This window comes from Bufo bufo, chromosome 3, assembly GCF_905171765.1.
Source record: "Bufo bufo chromosome 3, aBufBuf1.1, whole genome shotgun sequence".
Classification (NCBI taxonomy): Eukaryota; Metazoa; Chordata; class Amphibia; order Anura; family Bufonidae; genus Bufo; species Bufo bufo.
In genome coordinates, this window is record NC_053391.1 from 129,071,565 (window position 1) to 129,090,618 (window position 19,054).

At 45.0% G+C, this 19,054-nt stretch overlaps 1 protein-coding gene across 1 annotated transcript in view; it reads left to right on the forward strand.

The window, feature by feature from the left end:
- Nucleotides 1–19,054, forward strand: part of DPH1 (diphthamide biosynthesis 1) — a 293,541-nt gene that overhangs the window by 206,453 nt on the left and 68,034 nt on the right. The window lies entirely within an intron of this gene.

The following is a 19,054-nucleotide window of genomic DNA, read 5'->3' on the forward strand; positions in this document are numbered from 1 at the left end:
GCGCCACATACTGTGCCCACTGCACTTCCCAATACTACACTTTAGAAACCGATAATCCCCCTTCCGCTGCCCCTCCTCTTGCCCCAACCTGGTACTGTCTGAGGCAATCACCTCACCTCGCCTCATTGGTGGTGCACCCCTGCCTGTATTTCTCAGCATTGAGGACACTAGTAATCCTGACCAAATCCCCAACTCCATTTACTGAAATGCAGCTACAAATTTGCAAGGAACCTCCACCATTCTTCACTGCCGCCTGCAGACTCTCATTATTGCACCGCTCTCCAGTCCTTCTTCACTATTGCCTGCAGACACTCATATTGTACTACTCTCTAGCCTTACTGCGAAGAAACTGCCTTCTACTACAACCAAATATAACAATTTTGACTCATCAGTCCAGAGAACCTACTGCTATTTTTCTGCACCCCACTTCTTATGTTGTCTTGCATAGTTGAGTGGAAAAAGGTCAAATGAGTCAACTATGCAAGCAGAGGTCGCAATAACGTCTGTACAAGCGTTATAGACGCCTGTTCAGGCCATTTTACTCCTTAAAAAAAAAGTCTAAGGCGTACCAATATGCCTTAGACTTTTCATCAGCGCAGTAAGAGTGCTTCCGACTATTGAGCACGCTGCTCTGTAGTGAGGGGGAAGAGTCCGAAAGCGGCACACGATCCTTACCAGAGGGATGGCGCCTGGTGGGGTAAGGAGTCTTGGTGGGCAGTTGGCTTTAGCGGGGGTCACATCTCTGAGAACCCCACTAATCCCTATAACCAGGAGTCTGAAGCCTCAGCCGAACGCTGCTTCTCTTCCCTGCTGAGTGCAGTACTGAAGACGGCCTCAATAGAAAGCCTATGGGACAGTCTTCACTACTGCACTCAACAGTGAGGGGAAGCAGCACTCCGCTGAGGCTTCAGACTCCTGTTATACTCTTCAGCAGGGGTGGGAAAAAAAGGTTTCTTTTTAATGTTAGACAGGGGGCCTGCCTGGAGTTTTTCAGCCCGTGTGTGTGTGTGTGTGAGGGCATGCTGTGTTTTTTATTTTTTTCTGTCTAAGGCCTCATGCACACAGCCGTTACCCATATTGCGGCCCGCAAACAGCGGGTCTGCAATATACGGACACCAGCCGTGTGCTCATCATGGATGCAGACCTATTCGCTTGTGTAACGGAGGCACAGATGCACTGTGGAGTCCTTCCATGGGGTTTCTCTCCATGCCTCCGTACCGCAGGGGTGCGGACGGATCACAGACCCATTCAAGTTGAATGGGTCTGGATCCATCTGCTGAATCCGTACTGATGTTTCCTGGGCATTGGGGACTAAAAATTGCTGTCCACCATGCACGGGACAGCAGTGTGCACGAGACTTAAAATGTACACAATCCAAAAGAAGAAGTCCTTGCACATATATATAGGTAGCTTATTACCACTCCATGCAACCGCTGGGCTGTACAGAGTGGTATTAGAGCACCCACGGACTTCTAATAAGTCGGCCGGCCTAGGGTCCAGAGTGAATGCACGGCAGGTTATTATAGCCATGTGATAAAGTACTGCCCAATATGGCGGATCCTCCTTGTACTTTATCACTTGGCTATCATAACCATTCACTCCAGATCCCTCCCAGGGGAGGGAGCAATGTTATTAACCCTATGCTTTAGGGGAGGGAGCAATGTTATTCACATGGGACTGTATGTTGGAGAAACTGACGGGAGGGGTTGTTATTTACATGGGACTGTATGTTGAAGAAGCTGATGGGAGCAGGTGGTTATTTACATGGGACTGTATGTTGGAGAAGCTGATAGGAGGGGGGTGGTTATTTACATGGGACTGTATGTTGGAGAAGCTGATGGGAGCAGGTGGTTATTTACATGGGACTGTATGTTGGAGAAGCTGATGGGAGGGGGGTGGTTATTTACATGGGACTGTATGTTGGAGAAGCTGATGGGAGGGGGTGGCTATTTACATGGGACTGTATGTTGGAAAAGCTGATGGGAGGGGGTGGTTATTTACATGGGACTGTATGTTGGAGAAGCTGATGGGAGGGGGTGGGTATTTACATGGGACTGTATGTTGGAGAAACTGACGGGAGGGGTTGTTATTTACATGGGACTGTATGTTGAAGAAGCTGATGGGAGCAGGTGGTTATTTACATGGGACTGTATGTTGGAGAAGCTGATGGGAGGGGGGTGGTTATTTACATGGGACTGTATGTTGGAGAAGCTGATGGGAGGGGGTGGCTATTTACATGGGACTGTATGTTGGAGAAGCTGATGGGAGGGGGTGGTTATTTACATGTGACTGTATGTTGGAAAAGCTGATGGGAGGGGGTGGTTATTTACATGGGACTGTATGTTGGAGAAGCTGATGGGAGGGGGTGGTTATTTACATGGGACTGTATGTTGGAGAAACTGACGGGAGGGGTTGTTATTTACATGGGACTGTATGTTGGAAAAGCTGATGGGAGGGGGTGGTTATTTACATGGGACTGTATGTTGGAGAAGCTGATGGGAGGGGGTGTCTATTTACATGGGACTGTATGTTGGAGAAGCTGATGGGAGGGGGTGGATATTTACATGGGACTGTATGTTGGAGAAGCTGATGGGAGGGGGTGGCTATTTACAGGGGAATGTATGTTGAAGAAGCTGATGGGAGGGGGTGGTTATTTACATGGGACTGTATGTTGGAGAAGCTGATGGGAGGGGGTGGTTATTTACATGGGACTGTATGTTGGAGAAGCTGATGGGAGGGGGTGGCTATTTACATGGGACTGTATGTTGGAAAAGCTGATGGGAGGGGGTGGTTATTTACATGGGACTGTATGTTGAAGAAGCTGATGGGAGGGGGTGGTTATTTACATGGGACTGTATGTTGGAGAAGCTGATGGGAGGGGGTGGTTATTTACATGGGACTGTATGTTGGAGACACTGATGGGAGGGGTGGCTATTTACATGGGACTGTATGTTGGAGAAGCTGATGGGAGGGGGTGGCTATTTACAGGGGACTGTATGTTGGAGAAGCTAATGGGTGGGGGTGATTATTTACATGGGACTGTATGTTGGAGAAGCTGATGGGAGCGGGTGGGTATTTACATGGGACTGTACGTTGGAGAATCTGATGGGAGGGCACATTCACACCGCACCTATATAATTTCTGTTGTTGTGCTCTGTTAAATGAACAGACCAACGAAAATAACGGAAGTGCTGGATTGGGCACGTAACTGACCGGAACAGAGCTGAGCAGACTCCACTGACTATAATGGAGTCTGTTCAGGATATTGTCTTTTTATCAAAGTCCTACAAGGCTTTTTTTGTCTAATCTTTTTGACAGAATCTGCGACTGAGGTCCCGAACGGAGCCTCCAACGCAGATGTGAGCAAGTGCAGGCCTGTGTATTATGTATTTGAATTACCGCAAATTTCGTACTCCTCCTTGGCTAAAAATACTCCTCAAAAAAGGAAAGAGGAGTATTTTTACTCTTCCGGAAAAAATGTAGTGCATCCTCTGTATGCAAGCCGACACAGGAATATAGCATTCCAAAAAGGGAAATTTTGCATTGAAGACCCCAAAACACCTCCAGTCCTGAATGTGTTAACTGCATTAGTGGTTTACGGAGCAGGTCACAGGGCACTTTTCCTGATGGTGTTTTTTGTGGTGTGTAATATAATTTTTTTTCTGCCCTGTTATTAAGTCTTTCATCTCCGGTTACATTTAATACCCGTGTTTATTAACATAATGTTCAGTAAGTGGAGCTTTTTCATTTTTGACTTTTTAATGCATTTCAAATTTGGGTTTTGTTAGTTTTGGCTTACTGTGCTTCACAACCCCTATCCAGTCATTTTCATTTATATTTATTTGCGGGTAGAATCTCATTACAATTTTCCGAGTGACAATATATTCCACAAAGCCGTACAATGGGGTATGAAGACAATACATATAATTACGGCAGTGGAGTGTGTAACAATAGTAAGTAATGCGTGCCCTGTTGCTTCGAATTCCTTCCTAGCATGGAGGGTACAGTCTGTATGGAATGATATTTGCAGTTTCTTTTTCTTCTTGTATAATGTTAAGGTTGGGCAGCGCTTGTTTTTGTTTTTTGTTTTTTTATGCTTTTTATAAAACAAACAAAGAAAAAGGCAATAAAAATTACACAGCATACAATTAAATGAGCTCATGGACATTATTCATACTCCACACACACAAGGGAAAGACCACAAAAAGCAAAGCCACATATGAAGTAGTCGCACATCTAAAATGTAAAAATATATAGATTTTATTATAGCCAAAAGCTCCCGATGAGTCAACGTTAGAGTTGAGCGAACCTGCAGGTTCGAGTTCGGGGTTTAAGTGAATTACGTAATGGATTCTGTTCTCACAGAATCCATCACGTAATTCAATGCCAGCATGCCAAACAGAATGATTTAGAGGCATTCCGTTTTGCATGACGTCATCATACTCTTGTTATGCGGCATGCCGGCATTGAATTACGTGATGGATTCTGTGAGAATGAAATCCATTATGTAATTCACTTAAACCCCGAACTCGAACAGGTTCGCTCAACTCTAGTCGCCTTGGGACGTAACAAGGGAAAACAGCCAAGCCAGAAATCCATCTGCAGGGTGGTTGCCCCTCATCATTACGAAGTAGGATTCTGGCTGGCTGAGTACAATGTCTTGATGTCCTTAAAGAGACCAGCTGTGTATGGAGATTTATTGGTAAGCACCAGGAAACAGCTGTCTAGAGATGGATATTTGGCTTGGCTATTTTCACTTGTCATGTTCCAAGTCTATCAGAAGGTGGCGTTAGTGAGATGGTTCACTTTCCCTGGAAGATATCTCTTTGTATATTTTTTCCCATGGAGCGTTGCCAATAAGTCTCTCTATACACAGCAGGTTTCTTCAAAGAGAGCCAGCACCCTGCCCAAGTTGCGTTCAAGGCATCGCACTGCTACTCCAATCCTACTGCGAACTGATGAGGGGCAAGCACCCTGAAACCGCGGTCTACAGGTGGATACCTGGCTTGGCCTTCTTCCCTTGTCAAGTTCAAAGGCTTGTTAAAAAGTTGAGAAGGGCCATCATCCTGCCTAAGTTTTGTAGCCACAAAAGCCACAAACATTAAAAAATCTGTATACAGAAAACGCATGGTTCGGTACAGAATTAGTAACAACCCCTAGGTGCAAACCCCATCCCCAAACTAATAAAGAGAAACAGGCCAACCATGTAACCAGTCAGTCATCACGCAACTTTTTGAGTGAAATTGAACAGCACAATATTGTAGTTCAAAAGTGAGTTAATTGTTTTTCCAATAGTACAGCAGCGGCAAAGGCTGGCAGTGCACATGAGGGGGCAAGAAACTGTTTTATAGAGGAAGCTAGGCCATCGCTGAGGTTGTGCTGGTATGTCGCAAGGAGAACAGACCCACCAGGGGTACTGAGGGCTGGCGAGATTTGGGAAAAGTGTTCCATGGTGGATTCTGTCGATTATGCATACCCTGGAGACGCACAACACTGGCCCCATATAGCTTTTCATAAAACATTGTGAATTAGAGGTTTGCACATGCTGTGCATCAGCGTGGCAGGTTTTATCCCTCTACCGGCTATAAATGTTACTTTTAGATCAAATTTAGATCCGTTAGTTTTAGATCAAATTCTTGTAATTGGCTTGTAAGACAAGCCAATTACCTTTCTCAGAAACCGGCTTCTAAGATGCTGACTGGGGCAAGAGAAGGTGGGGATTCTGCCGTAAAATATAACTGGTTGGGTGTTGGGTAGCATTGTGGTATCATGTATGATTTGGTAGTTTTTTAATTCACAGTGGGTTGTATCAGAGTATGTGAATTTTAAAGTTCCTGACAATCTCCCAGAGAAAACGTTGTGACATATGCTCCCCACTTGTCCTACAGTATACGGTTTGTGCAGTTAAGGGGGTATTGCCATCGTGAACGTTTATGGCATAGCGATTGGGTAGGCCGTAAATGTATGATAGATGTGGGTACCAACTCTGGGACCTGCTCCATTCTCCAGAACAAGAGTCCTCCAACCCCACCCCACCCGGTGATACAGCTGCTGGCCACCCCATCCAGTTAGAGGATAAATGTAGAGGTGGCTGCGCAGATAAGAAACAACCAACCTCAGCTCACATAAAAGTGAATGGAGAAAGTCACACATGGGACATCTTCCCATCTGTTCTTTGCCTGGATGTAGCAGCAGCTACCCATCTCACTAGACAGGACAGGAGTTGGGGGGAGCCTATGTTCTGGAGATAGGTGTTGGTCCCAGAAGTGGGATCCACATCTATCAGACGTGTGGAATACTATGTGTCATTATTGTCTAAGATGGGGATGCCCCTTTATCAGTAATTTATCCTGTATGAGATAAATGTGTTTTGTCATGTCCACTATGAGCTCTGAATATTGGTGGGGCTTCCCATTGTAGGGGCTGAGCCATGAACAACACTTATCACCATCCACAGGACCTGCAACAAGTCTCTTGTGTGAATGGGGCAGTGGTGTGCAACCATGGCCACTGCTCCGTTCACTTCTATAGGACGGACATGGCTGGTGCCATACTCGGCAGTCCCATAGAAGTGAATGGAGCAACTGGTTATTTATGCAAAAATATTAAGGTCCTCATTTTTTGGGAAGGGGGTTTCTCAGCAGACAGTCCCCCCAGAGATCATACATTTATGATCCATCCTGTGAATAGGTGATATATTTTGTTTGTAGGTCAACCCGTTTAACTGGCACATGGTCTTTTTCATTTCAGAATAAGTGAGACCGGACTTATAGATATGATGATGCCTCTTGCAAAGAGAATAGAAAATGTGTAAAAAAATAGAGATTAAGGGACTGTAACAGGCCCTGATTTTGCCAGTGGAGCTGTGGCCAGTCTGTAGCATAGTAAGCCTATAGGACATATGGACATGGCTGTCTTCATGAGACACCCCCTTTAAGTAGTTAACTGCGATGTGTAGCAAAGCATATTACACAGGAATAAACCAGCGGCTGCGCTGAACAGTTGATGTACTGCCTCTCCTTGAAGCCGTGCTTTATTGATATCATATTAATGGGATGGGCGCTTTGGCTACACTGGAGAGGAGCACAGATTGTACTTCCAGTATATTTATTGCTCTTTAGTTAGTCAAGTTTAGATTAATTTCTAAAGTGACTGAATGCCATTTGACGTTCTCTTGAAGTGGGGGCATTATGATGGCACCCGGGGGGGAGAAGAAAATTCTGTTTCTAAATTGCACTGATTTGAGTCTAGTTGTGCATGATTATTAACGCGCTTTTAATCTACGCTGGCGTATTTATACATCACTTTATAGAGAGCTCCTCACAGATATGTATAGTGATGCTGAAAACATATTTGAAAATTATACAGTACTAGACATTAAGCCCGTTACAATAACTGGCGCTAGAACAGTAGTGCATAAACATTAGTAGGAATAATGTATATTAAATAGCAAGGGGACGGCTGGCACTGACTGGTGGTGCTGAGACTGCTGGCAGCGACTGGTCACTGAGACTGCTGGCACTGTGACTGGTGGCTGTGGCACTGACTGATGGCTGAGACAGCTGACACTGACTGGTGGCTGAGACTGCTGGCAGCGACTGGTGGCTGAGACTGCTGGCAGCGACTGGTGGCTGAGACTGCTGGCAGCGACTGCTATCTGTAGCTGAGAGTGCTAAGACTGTGCAGCTCTGTGATTCACGGACAGTAATGACGGCGCTCCGACGTGGAAAGCACACCATAACCTGCGAGCGGCGGTGGTAATTGGCCGTGTGATGATTGCTCAGCGTGCCGCGCATGCGCCGTTAAATGATGGCTGAGACTTCCCCGAGTGATGATTGGTCGGCGCGTTGGTGTGGGCAGCGCAGTTGCGTGTTGGGCAGCGGTGATTGGGCAGCAGCGCGCTGGTGTGGGCGGCGTGTGGAGCGCCGTGTGCTGATTGGTCGCCGCACCATGCATGCACGGTTTAATTATCGGGCACACATGCACGACGCGGAGCACACACACAGGGATTTTATTAATATGGATGATGGGGGCTGGAGTGTAATATGTGTATAATGATGGAGGTTGGAGTATAATATGTACAGTTGCAAGAAAAAGTATGTGAACCCTTTGGAATGATATGGATTTCTGCACAAATTGGTCATAAAATGTGATCTGATCTTCATCTAAGTCACAACAATAGACAATCACAGTCTGCTTAAACTAATAACACACAGAATTAAATGTTACCAAGTTTTTATTGAACACACCATGTAAACATTCACAGTGCAGGTGGAAAAAGTATGTGAACCCTTGGGTTTAATAACTGGTTGAACCTCCTTTGGCAGCAATAACTTCAACCAAACGTTTCCTGTAGTTGCAGATCAGACGTGCACAACGGTCAGGAGTAATTTTTGACCATTCCTCTTTACAGAACTGTTTCAGTTCAGCAATATTCTTGGGATGTCTGGTGTGAATCGCTTTCTTGAGGTCATGCCACAGCATCTCAATCGGGTTGAGGTCAGGACTCTGACTGGGCCACTCCAGAAGGCGTATTTTCTTCTGTTTAAGCCATTCTGTTGTTGATTTACTTCTATGCTTTGGGTCGTTGTCCTGTTGCAACACCCATCTTCTGTTGAGCTTCAGCTGGTGGACAGATGGCCTTAAGTTCTCCTGCAAAATGTCTTGATAAACTTGGGAATTCATTTTTCCTTCGATGATAGCAATCCGTCCAGGCCCTGACGCAGCAAAGCAGCCCCAAACCATGATGCCCCCGCCACCATACTTCACAGTTGGGATGAGGTTTTGATGTTTGTGTGCTGTGCCTCTTTTTCTCCACACATAGTGTTGTGTGTTTCTTCCAAACAACTCAACTTTGGTTTCATCTGTCCACAGAATATTTTGCCAGTACTGCTGTGGAACATCCAGGTGCTTTTGTGCAAATTGTAAACGTGCAGCAATGTTTTTTTTGGACAGCAGTGGCTTCCTCTGTGGTATCCTCCCATGAAATCCATTCTTGTTTAGTGTTTTACGTATCATAGATTCGCTAACAGGGATGTTAGCATATGCCAGAGACTTTTGTAAGTCTTTAGCTGACACTCTAGGATTCTTCTTCACCTCATTGAGCAGTCTGCGCTGTGCTCTTGCAGTCATCTTTACAGGACGGCCACTCCTAGGGAGAGTAGCAGCAGTGCTGAACTTTCTCCATTTATAGACAATTTGTCTTACCGTGGACTGATGAACAGCAAGGCTTTTGGAGATACTTTTATAACCCTTTCCAGCTTTATGCAAGTCAACAATTCTTAATCGTAGGTCTTCTGAGAGCTCTTTTGTGTAAAGCATCATTCACATCAGGCAATGCTTCTTGTGAAAAGCAAACCCAGAACTGGTGTGTGTTTTTTTTATAGGGCAGGGCAGCTGTAACCAACACCTCCAATCTCATCTCATTGATTGGACTCCAGTTGGCTGACACCTCACTCCAATTAGCTCTTGGAGATGTCATTAGTCTAGGGGTTCACATACTTTTTCCACCTGCACTGTGAATATTTACATGGTGTGTTCAATAAAAACATGGTAACATTTAATTCTTTGTGTGTTATTAGTTTAAGGAGACTGTGATTGTCTATTGTTGTGACTTCAGTCTCCGGTATTGTACTCCCTAATAAGGTTGTCCGGTGAAGTATACGCTACGGCAGGCGGCGGTTGCAGGGCCCGGATCCCAGGGTGTGAGGCGGCTGCAGAGGAAGCCAGAGGGGGAGGAGGAGGAGGCACGGCGGAGCTGGACACAGCAGCGGTCCGGCGCGCAGTTGTGGGCGGTGCGGGCGGCGTGTGTCCTGTGTGCGGACCCTGTGTGCAGAGCAGACTGGCAGTGATGAGCGCAGCATTTCCCCTTCCTTCTCCCGGAGCCTCCTCCCCTCCCGCAGTCGTTCCTGTAGTGTGCTGCCTCACTGATGCTCTCTCCGCCGCCACTGTCACTCAGCGCCGGGGACAGAAGCATGAAGCCGTCCGTCCGCCCCGCTCCTCCTCCGCCACCTGTGTGTGTGGTGGAGCACCTGCAGAGTCCTGACCATGGGGAGACAATGGAATATACAGCTTTGGCCATTGGTACAGGTATCATCATGGGCGCATATCCAATTGAATGGGGCAATTATTGGCACCTGGATATGCAAGACGCTGCGGCAGGCGGCGGTTACAGGGCCCGGATCCTGGGGTGTGAGGCGGCTGCAGAGGGGGAGGAGGAGGCACGGCGGAGCTGGGCACAGCAGCCGCGTGTGGAGCGCTGTGTCCCGATTGGTCGCCCAACGGCACATGCCCAGTGTGCACTGGTGACGCACACGGACACCGCGCACTGACACTGCTGTTTTATTATATAGGATGCTTTGCTGTTAGAGCGAGGATCACATAATATATATGCAGAGACATGCATGGTTAACCCCATATTTGACTAGTCTCATAGAAAATGAGGGAGCCTCCCACAACCACCACGAGCTTACTGAGCATTTGTGTGTAATCAGCTCCCCCTGCTGGTGACTTCACGCACCAAAAATGTTATCGTCCTACATTGCTGTGTGGAGGGTAGTACGATGCAGGCACTGTTTAGGTGGGACACTTGGCTAGTAGTGTTTATTGGGGCACTCTGCTGGTGCTAATTGAGTTCTCAGTGATGGCGCTGTTAATAGTGGCCACTCTCGATGTTGATCTCAATAATGGACTATATTTTTTGGGTGTCTCAGGTCATTCCCCCCCTTGTCTATCACCACTGTAGGTCCGGTATTGGAGACCAGAACCCCTAGGTAGATTGGTTTATAATCAAATCCAGGATGCCAGCAAGACAGGGAAAATCTTAAAGTTAATTTTTTTTCCCTCTATTTAAATAACTCTTTTTTTGACAAATTGATGGATACAAGCCTTGTCTCATCTGCCCCACGATGTCTATAAATCTCCTCTAACAAGTGATGTAATGCAGGCTGGCTGGCTGATCTATACATAGATTGTACCACTGTTGACACTGTCAGCTCCTCTCATTCACTGGGATGTCATCATATTTCCATGGCAACCTGCTCAGTGAGAACCAAACGTGACTGGGAGCTTTGGAACCGTCGGGGGTCCAGGGGCTAATAATTAAAGCTTTTATTTCTATGCATTTATACCAAGCAGTCCCAAAATATAGAGATAGATTGTAGAACCACCTATGTAACTATGTAGGGCTGCGTTGGGTGATGCAGGCTCCCGGCAGCTTTCCAAGGACAGCGCCCTACAGTGGCAGTGCTTGGTATTGCAGCTCAGCCCCATTGACTTGAATGAGGCTGAGCTGCAACTAGGCCATGTGACCGATGTACAGGGATGTCACTGGCCTAAGAAAAGGCTGAAGTGCTCAAGAACTCTGATCGGCGGAGGTCCTGGGTGTCACATCCCCCCAGATCTGATACAGATGACCTATCCTGAGGATAGGTCATAAATATCTATTTCTGGATAACCCCTTTAACATGCTGTTTTTAATGCAGTCTTGACAGTGGATTTACGATGCAGCACTATGGGTGCCTATACCAAAAGTATGATCTCAAAGCACCCTTTATTGGGGAGCGGTATCAATCCCCTATCATATTCACTTGATTCACCAATGGCAATCATCCATAGGCCCTCTTGCAAAATAAAACTCCAAAAAAAAGTATACTGTGGAATTCCCATATAGTTATGAAAATAAAGTTATAACCGACCTATACCTGTCCAGCAAGTACTAAAGACACACCTCAGGTCTATAGGGGTTTATGGAGCCATTCAGCGTATATGTAAATGTGTTGTGAATAGAGCCTAAAATAAGTACCGTACATCATAGACCCAGAGCTGTATTCAAATGTGTGCCTGAGGGGTTTATCCTAATGGAATCATGGGCCTCATTTATCAAAACTGTCTAACAGGAAAACTCTCTTAGTTGCCCATAGCAACCAATCAGCGCTCACCTTTCATTTCTTAATGTGTTCTGAAGAAATGAAAGGCTTGCTCTGATTGGTTGCTATGGGCAACTAGGACAGCTTTGATAAATGAGGCCCGTTATCGTTTCAGCTGGTTTTACAACTCGGTTTGGGGTGTCGGCCTCCCACAAGTTCTCCATGTATCATGAGCGGGTGACAATTAAAGGCATTCTAGGCAGTAACAAATTGCCGGTTAGGACTGAATGTACAGAATTCATTGAATCGGTGCTGACAACCTTTAGCATAAATGTGACATTGTGGACGGAGCATTAAAACCAGCAAAGCCCAGAAATTGGTGATCACGAGATGTAATACATATTTTTACATATGTTCTAAGGCCTTAAAAGCACACCAGTTACCACAAGTGTCAGCTCTACCCCCTCAGACGTCTTCTCCCTGCTTGCTTGTGTGCCATTAATGGAAAAAATCCTCATTTCTAAGCTGTCCGCTAATGCTATAAAGGCAGGTACAGATGGCCTGTTTTTCATCTGGTGTGGCTGGGAAACAGATGCTGCATGACAGCCGCCATCTCCACTATCGTATTATTATTTTATTATTTGCATTAATATTTAGTACCATCGATTACCGTGCAGTGGGAAGATATTCTTTATCTCGCCCTTAACCCATTCTTGTACTACTGGAATGAGAGACGTGTTGTTACCTACACTAGACTCTCTTCTGTAGAGCTGAGCGAAGTTTCGAAAAATTTGAATTGGCAGCTTCGCCGAATTTTGACAAGAAATCTGAATTATTTCCTCACGAATCGCTATGTTAAAAGCCTATCCAGCCTATTCCAATCAATGGGACCGTTTTAATAATGGCCGCTTAGACACAAGTGCATCCGTTAACGGCCGTTAAAACGGTAATATACGCTATTGCAATATAGCCTTTTGGGTTTAAAAAAAAATAAAAAATTCACTCACCTCAACGACTTGATCACGTCGGGAGCCCGCGGTGACATCATCGTGCTCAGCGCAGGTCCTTCGGTAGGTCTTTTCCACTCAAGAAAAGAGCAGACTGCCTCTACACGAGCAAGTGGATGAGTTTTTTTTTCCTGTTGTAAGAAAACTCTAAGAAAATTCGGAATCCAATTTTTCCTAGACTTCAGATCTAATTCCGCTTCGGATGCTTCGATTCACTCAACACGACTCATCGGCAGAGACAAATGGAACCGTCTCATTATGTTATAAAATAAAAAGCACAGCAAACCTTTAGGAAGATAGCCCAGAATAAAATTCTAAACTATTCTCCGATCCCCTGTTTTATTTTTTTTTTCAGAGGGGTTCTGGTTTTGAACACATTTGTATTTGCATGTAATGAAATATTTAGTATAGTCACTGAGTAAATTTATTCACTAAAATCTCACTGTATAGCGCCACCTGCTGTTTGTTCTTTTTCCTATTTCTGTGTCCACCTCGACAACATCATTAAAGTGGTTGCACATGCTCAGTTCCATCCTCCAACTGAATAGAGCTGCCAACGTAAAATAAATCTAGCACAGCGATTGGAGCAATCAATAGGGAGGTCTACTCTAGATCCATGTGAGGTACAGGGCTGGTTCTAGCTTGTTAGAAAGAGATTGTCATGCACGATATGATGTCTGATTTTATGTTTTTTTTCTATTAGTGCTAAAGTTTTCCAGTTGGATGTCGAGCTGCAGCTCTATTAGGGTCTCTGCACCCATTAATTTTGTCTTCTGTTTTTTTTTTTACCAGTTAAAAAATGCCAGAAAAGCTGCTTGCATTTTTCAGTCACTTTTCAGCGAGCAGTGTGTTTGTTCATGATGTTTTTCCACCTATAGAGAAGGTGATGTGATAAAACCTGAAAAAAATGTCAAAAGCTCCAGCATGTTGTGTTTTTGGAAAAAAGCCAGAAAGACAAAAAAAGTCACCTAATTAATAATCACGATGCTTGCATGTCGCGCATCTTTTATTTCCCATAGACCTTCAGCTAACATCTGGAGCTGGTGATTTTTCCTGCGAAAAATGCAGCAAAAAATACCACAATCCTCCCCCCACCACCACCCACCCCTCAGAAGTGCAGAAAAACGGTAGCTTGGTGTAGCAGGCTGGGCTTAAAGTACAATACCTTTTTTTATTTTTGCTTGTGACCTGTAAGCTCAGGGGTGGCATGTTTTACACAGCTGTGGCTGTTACTGAGGACACTGTGGCTGGCAATATACATAAAGAACTATGGCTAAAAAAGTGAGAGGGCACTGTGGCTAGCATAGTGATGTGGTATTGGGATATACCTGTATACAGTGATATTATTTTCCTTATTTTTATCTTTCTCAAGAGTTTTCTTTATTTTCATGACTATGAAGGCATCAAAACTATGAATTAACACATGTAGAATTATATACATAACAAACAAGTGTGAAAGAACTAAAAATATGTCATATTCTAGGTTCTTCAAAGTAGCCACCTTTTGCTTTGATTACTGCTTTGCACACTCTTGGCATTCTCTTGATGAGCTTCAAGAGGTAGTCCCCTGAAATGGTCTTCCAACAGTCTTGAAGGAGTTTCCAGAGATGCTTAGCACTTGTTGGCCCTTTTGCCTTCACTCTGCGGTCCAGCTCACCCCAAACCATCTCGATTGGGTTCAGGTCCGGTGACCGTGGAGGCCAGGTTATCTGGTGCAGCACCCCATCACTCTCCTTCATGGTCAAATAGCCCTTACTTTCAAAGTTTTCCCAATTTTTCGGCTGACTGACTGACCTTCATTTCTTAAAGTAATGATGGCCACTCGTTTTTTCTTTACTTAGCTGCTTTTTTCTTGCCATAATACCAATTCTAACAGTCTATTCAGTAGGACTATCAGCTGTGTATCCACCTGACTTCTCCTCAACGCAACTGATGGTCCCAACCCCATTTATAAGGCAAGAAATCCCACTTATTAAACCTGACAGGGCACACCTGGGAAGTGAAAACCATTTCAGGGGACTACCTCTTGAAGCTCATCAAGAGAATGCCAAGAGTGTGCAAAACAGTAATCAAAGCAAAAGGTGGCTACTCTGAAGAACCTATAATATGACATATTTTCAGTTGTTTCACACTTGTTTGTTATGTATATAATTCCACTTGTGTTAATTCATAGTTTTGATGCCTTCAGTGTGAAAATACAATTTTCATAGTCATGAAAATAAAGAAAACTCTTTGAATGAGAAGGTGTGTCCAAACTTTTGGTCTGTACTGTACATATATACCATATTTTTATCATATTTTATCAGACCACCAATCTTCATCAGACTTAAGATCAGACCCCAATCTTCATCAGATCCCCAGTCTTCATCAGACCTCAAATCAGACCACCAGTCTTCATCAGACCTCAGATCAGACCCCCAAGCTTCACCAAACCTCAGATCAAACCCCCAAGCTTCATCAGACTTAAGATCATACCCCTAATCTTCATCAGACCTCAGATCAGACAAACAATAAATAAAAAAAAAAGAATTAACTTCTCCTGCCCTGTATGGCTCCGCCACTCGGGAAATCCAACGCGCTCTTCCCGCTGCGCTGCACTGTGACCTGGCGTCACACAAAGTCAGGTCATAGTGCGCGCATACAAGCACCTTGTCCTGGCACTGTACGCTGTAAGGACACAGCACTGCGACCGGAGAAGTCCAGGTATCTTCCCAGTCCTACAGTACTAATGAGCGCCTCCGTAATGGAAGTGCTCATTAGTATTTACTTTATAAGATGCATTGGGGGGAGGGGGGGGGGGGGTGCGTCCACTTTATGTGGATCTAGTTTAATGCTCACATCAATGTGCAAATCATGGCTTGAATTCCGTCAGTTAAGGCTGTGTATACATTGATGTGAATGGTGATTTAGATATTACAAGATCTCTATGTCTAGATGCGTAAGGCCAGGGCCCAGACAGGAAGTGTTGTCATATGGATATAGGGATAGAAGAGTTGCAGGCTCCCCCCCCCCCCCCCCCCCCCCGTAACGTCTCTCTGTCATATCTCAGCATAGAGATTAAACTATTTTCATATTTTTCACGTAAAGCTTCTCGTAGTTCTCTTTTAAGACGCTTCGAAATGAAGATTAATAGCTGATCTTGACATGATTGACGGACTTAAGATGGAGATTGGTACATGTTTTAATGTTAGCTTGCCCTATTGATTCACCCCACTATTGCTCTTTTACTGGCAATAATTACTATTTTTGGAAGATAGATTTTGTTAAATTTGCTTTTAAAAAGCCATTTAATTAGAAACATAAAGAACTGGGTATGGTTTTTTACTTTTTTTTTTTTGTTATAATCTTTTAAAATGATTTCCCCAGTTAACGAGAACATGTTGGTAGCGATCTATTAGGTGATCTATTTTCTTTGTTACATTTCCTAGCTTCTTATATTTGGGAGAAGGGGAGGGGGTTGGTTACAGCACGATTCTATCTACAAACCAAAAGAAATGAATGGACAAGTGGGGACCACTGGCGACTCTGACCACTGACCCCAGAGAGCTATGAATAGTTCACAAGGAGGGGTGGGGTGGCTCTGTTTCCGGCTTTAATTGAGCCTTTTAGACACTCTTACAATTTTAATGTGTGGTGAGTCTGATTTAGAGGAAGAGTCTGGCATTCTAATGGGAGGAGGGGGGGGTTTGGGAGGAGCGGCGCTCGCAGAGAGGTGTGCGTGGAAAGTTTAAAAGGATGCTGTCCGATCCAAGCACATTATGTGTGACCACAGGCGTCAGGGGGGCAAGAGAGGATGGGAGATGAAGAGAAATTGTGTTTCCCTGCTCCTCATTTATTTTCTCGTTCTTCTTTTCTCATTACCCTTTACGTTTGTTTTTTTTTTCTCCTTCCTCTCGTCCTTGTTGGCTATTTTCAGCCATGATCAACAGCTTTTCATTTGTGCTGCTTGTTTCATCTGTAATGTTTTTTCTTGCAAGAACTCCGCTAGCCTATAAAATACAGATGTAGCAGAGCTGAAACTGCCATAAGAGGGTTTCTGCTGCTTTATTTCTATGCAGGAGCTGTAGGTCTACTGCAGTCTTGTAACTGATCCTGATATCACATTGACTTGTCACTAATGTCAAACTCGGCTCTGCTTAATCTGTATTGCATATATTCCTTTGCCCATTTATCTTTTTTTTGTCACTGTAAAATCATTTTCCTGAGCCAGATGGGAGCAATGAGTACTAAGGCGCAGAGGCACCTGAATGGTTACCATTGAAAGGATCTCTGGCCAAGGATTTCTTATCACGGCGGCTACTTACCGACAATGACGTCACCAACCATTTAGATCAAGGCTTGTCCGGATAATGCGGTATCAATGCTTTGTGAATCATTCTTAACCCAGGAGCTTCAGTGAAAATGTTAAGTATTTCCTTAACGAAAGATATCATCAAAGATCTCATAGATGAAGGAGTACACAATGCGCTCCTATAATGTAAAATAATACAATTATGTTTTCAGCCAGATAATATCCATGTAGCACATAAGTCTGGGCAGCAGGAGTGAAGAGAAGCCTTTGTGCACTGAGAATTGTTAATTTAATTGTGGTCTGAGCAGAAGAAAGAGCCGCACACTTAAAAAACGACCACATAAAAGTCTTCCTGTTATCTGAACGCAGAGAGGGCAGACATTTTTGAGAGCTGTACCGATAATGAGAAGCAGTCTGTCTCCTCCTTAGAAGCCGGTGACTTGACCCATCACCTGTACGACGTAAGGCCTCATGCACACTGTCGTTGCCCGGCCGTTCCATGCATTGAGATCTGCAATTTGCAGTCCCCAATCCACGGGCACCATCCTTGCGGCTGCCACAGACAGATCCAGACCAATTCAACTTAAATGGGTCCGTGATCCATCCGCACCGATGGATGCGAAGGCACGGAGAGAAACCCCATGGAAGCACTCCTCCGTGGGGTTCCGTGGCTCCATCCCGCACCTTCCGGGTTGCGGACCCGCCGTTTGCAGGCCGCAATACAGGCATGGCCAAATGACGACCGTGTGCATGAGGCCTTATAGTGATTGTTTTCATGAGCTGCAGCAGAATTTGTGAGCTGTCAAACCGACAACATGGCTGTGAGCTGATGAGCTATCCTGTGACATGCGGCAACCCCCCGCCAATCAACTGTATGAGAAGACTGCTCACTCAGTGCACTTCGGCAAAGACCATAGACGGCAGGAGCGCGCACTGTCTTCTCATAAAGCTGATCGGCGGAGGTGTCGGACCCCCGCCGATCTGATATTGATGACCTATCCTGAGGATAGGTCATCAATAGTAAAAGCCCAGATAACCCCTTTAATTTTGTATATCCCCTGTATGGGATTTTGATATATTGACCTGTCCAGTGCCTTCATCTCCACAGGATCATAACAGCACCCTACCATTGTAAACACACAATCTTTTAGCAAACAGATCTCTTCAAATTAGGGAGTCTGTTGGGTTCTTTAAAGGTTATGGCCACATTTGCATAGATTATTTTTTATTTTTTTCATTGTTCCTTTGCTTCCTTTAAAATGTCCTACTGTTTTGCTTCTGCGGCACTTGTTTAACCTGGCAGCCTGTCTTGCAGAATCCAACATAAATTCATAAAACACTACTCCAGACTACTACTCTCTGATAGTTCTCTCCTCTCTCCAACCCCCTACTGTCAGTGTTAGAGATAGCAGCACAGATAGGTAATGCACAAGTGAAGGATTTTGCAATGTGCAACATAGTGCTATTATTGTCACAGATGCACCAGAAAACAGCAGTGCGACTGGTAGAGTTAGGCTACTTTCACACTAGCGTTCGGGGCTCCGCTTGTGAGTTCCGTTTGAAGGCTCTCACAAGCGGCCCCGAACGGATCCGTCCAGCCCTAATGCATTCTGAGTGGATGCGGATCCGCTCAGAATGCATCAGTTTGGCACCGTTCAGCCTCCGCTCCGCTCAGCAGGCGGACCCCAGCTTGCAGCGTTCGGATCCGTCCAGACTTACAATGTAAGTCAATGGGGACGGATCCGTTTGAAGTTGACACAATATGGCTCAATCTTCAAACTGATCCGTCCCCCATTGACTTTCAATGTAAAGTCAAAACGGATCCGTTTGCATTATCATGAACAAAAAAAAAAATGCAAACGGTAATGCAAACGGATCCGTTCTGAACG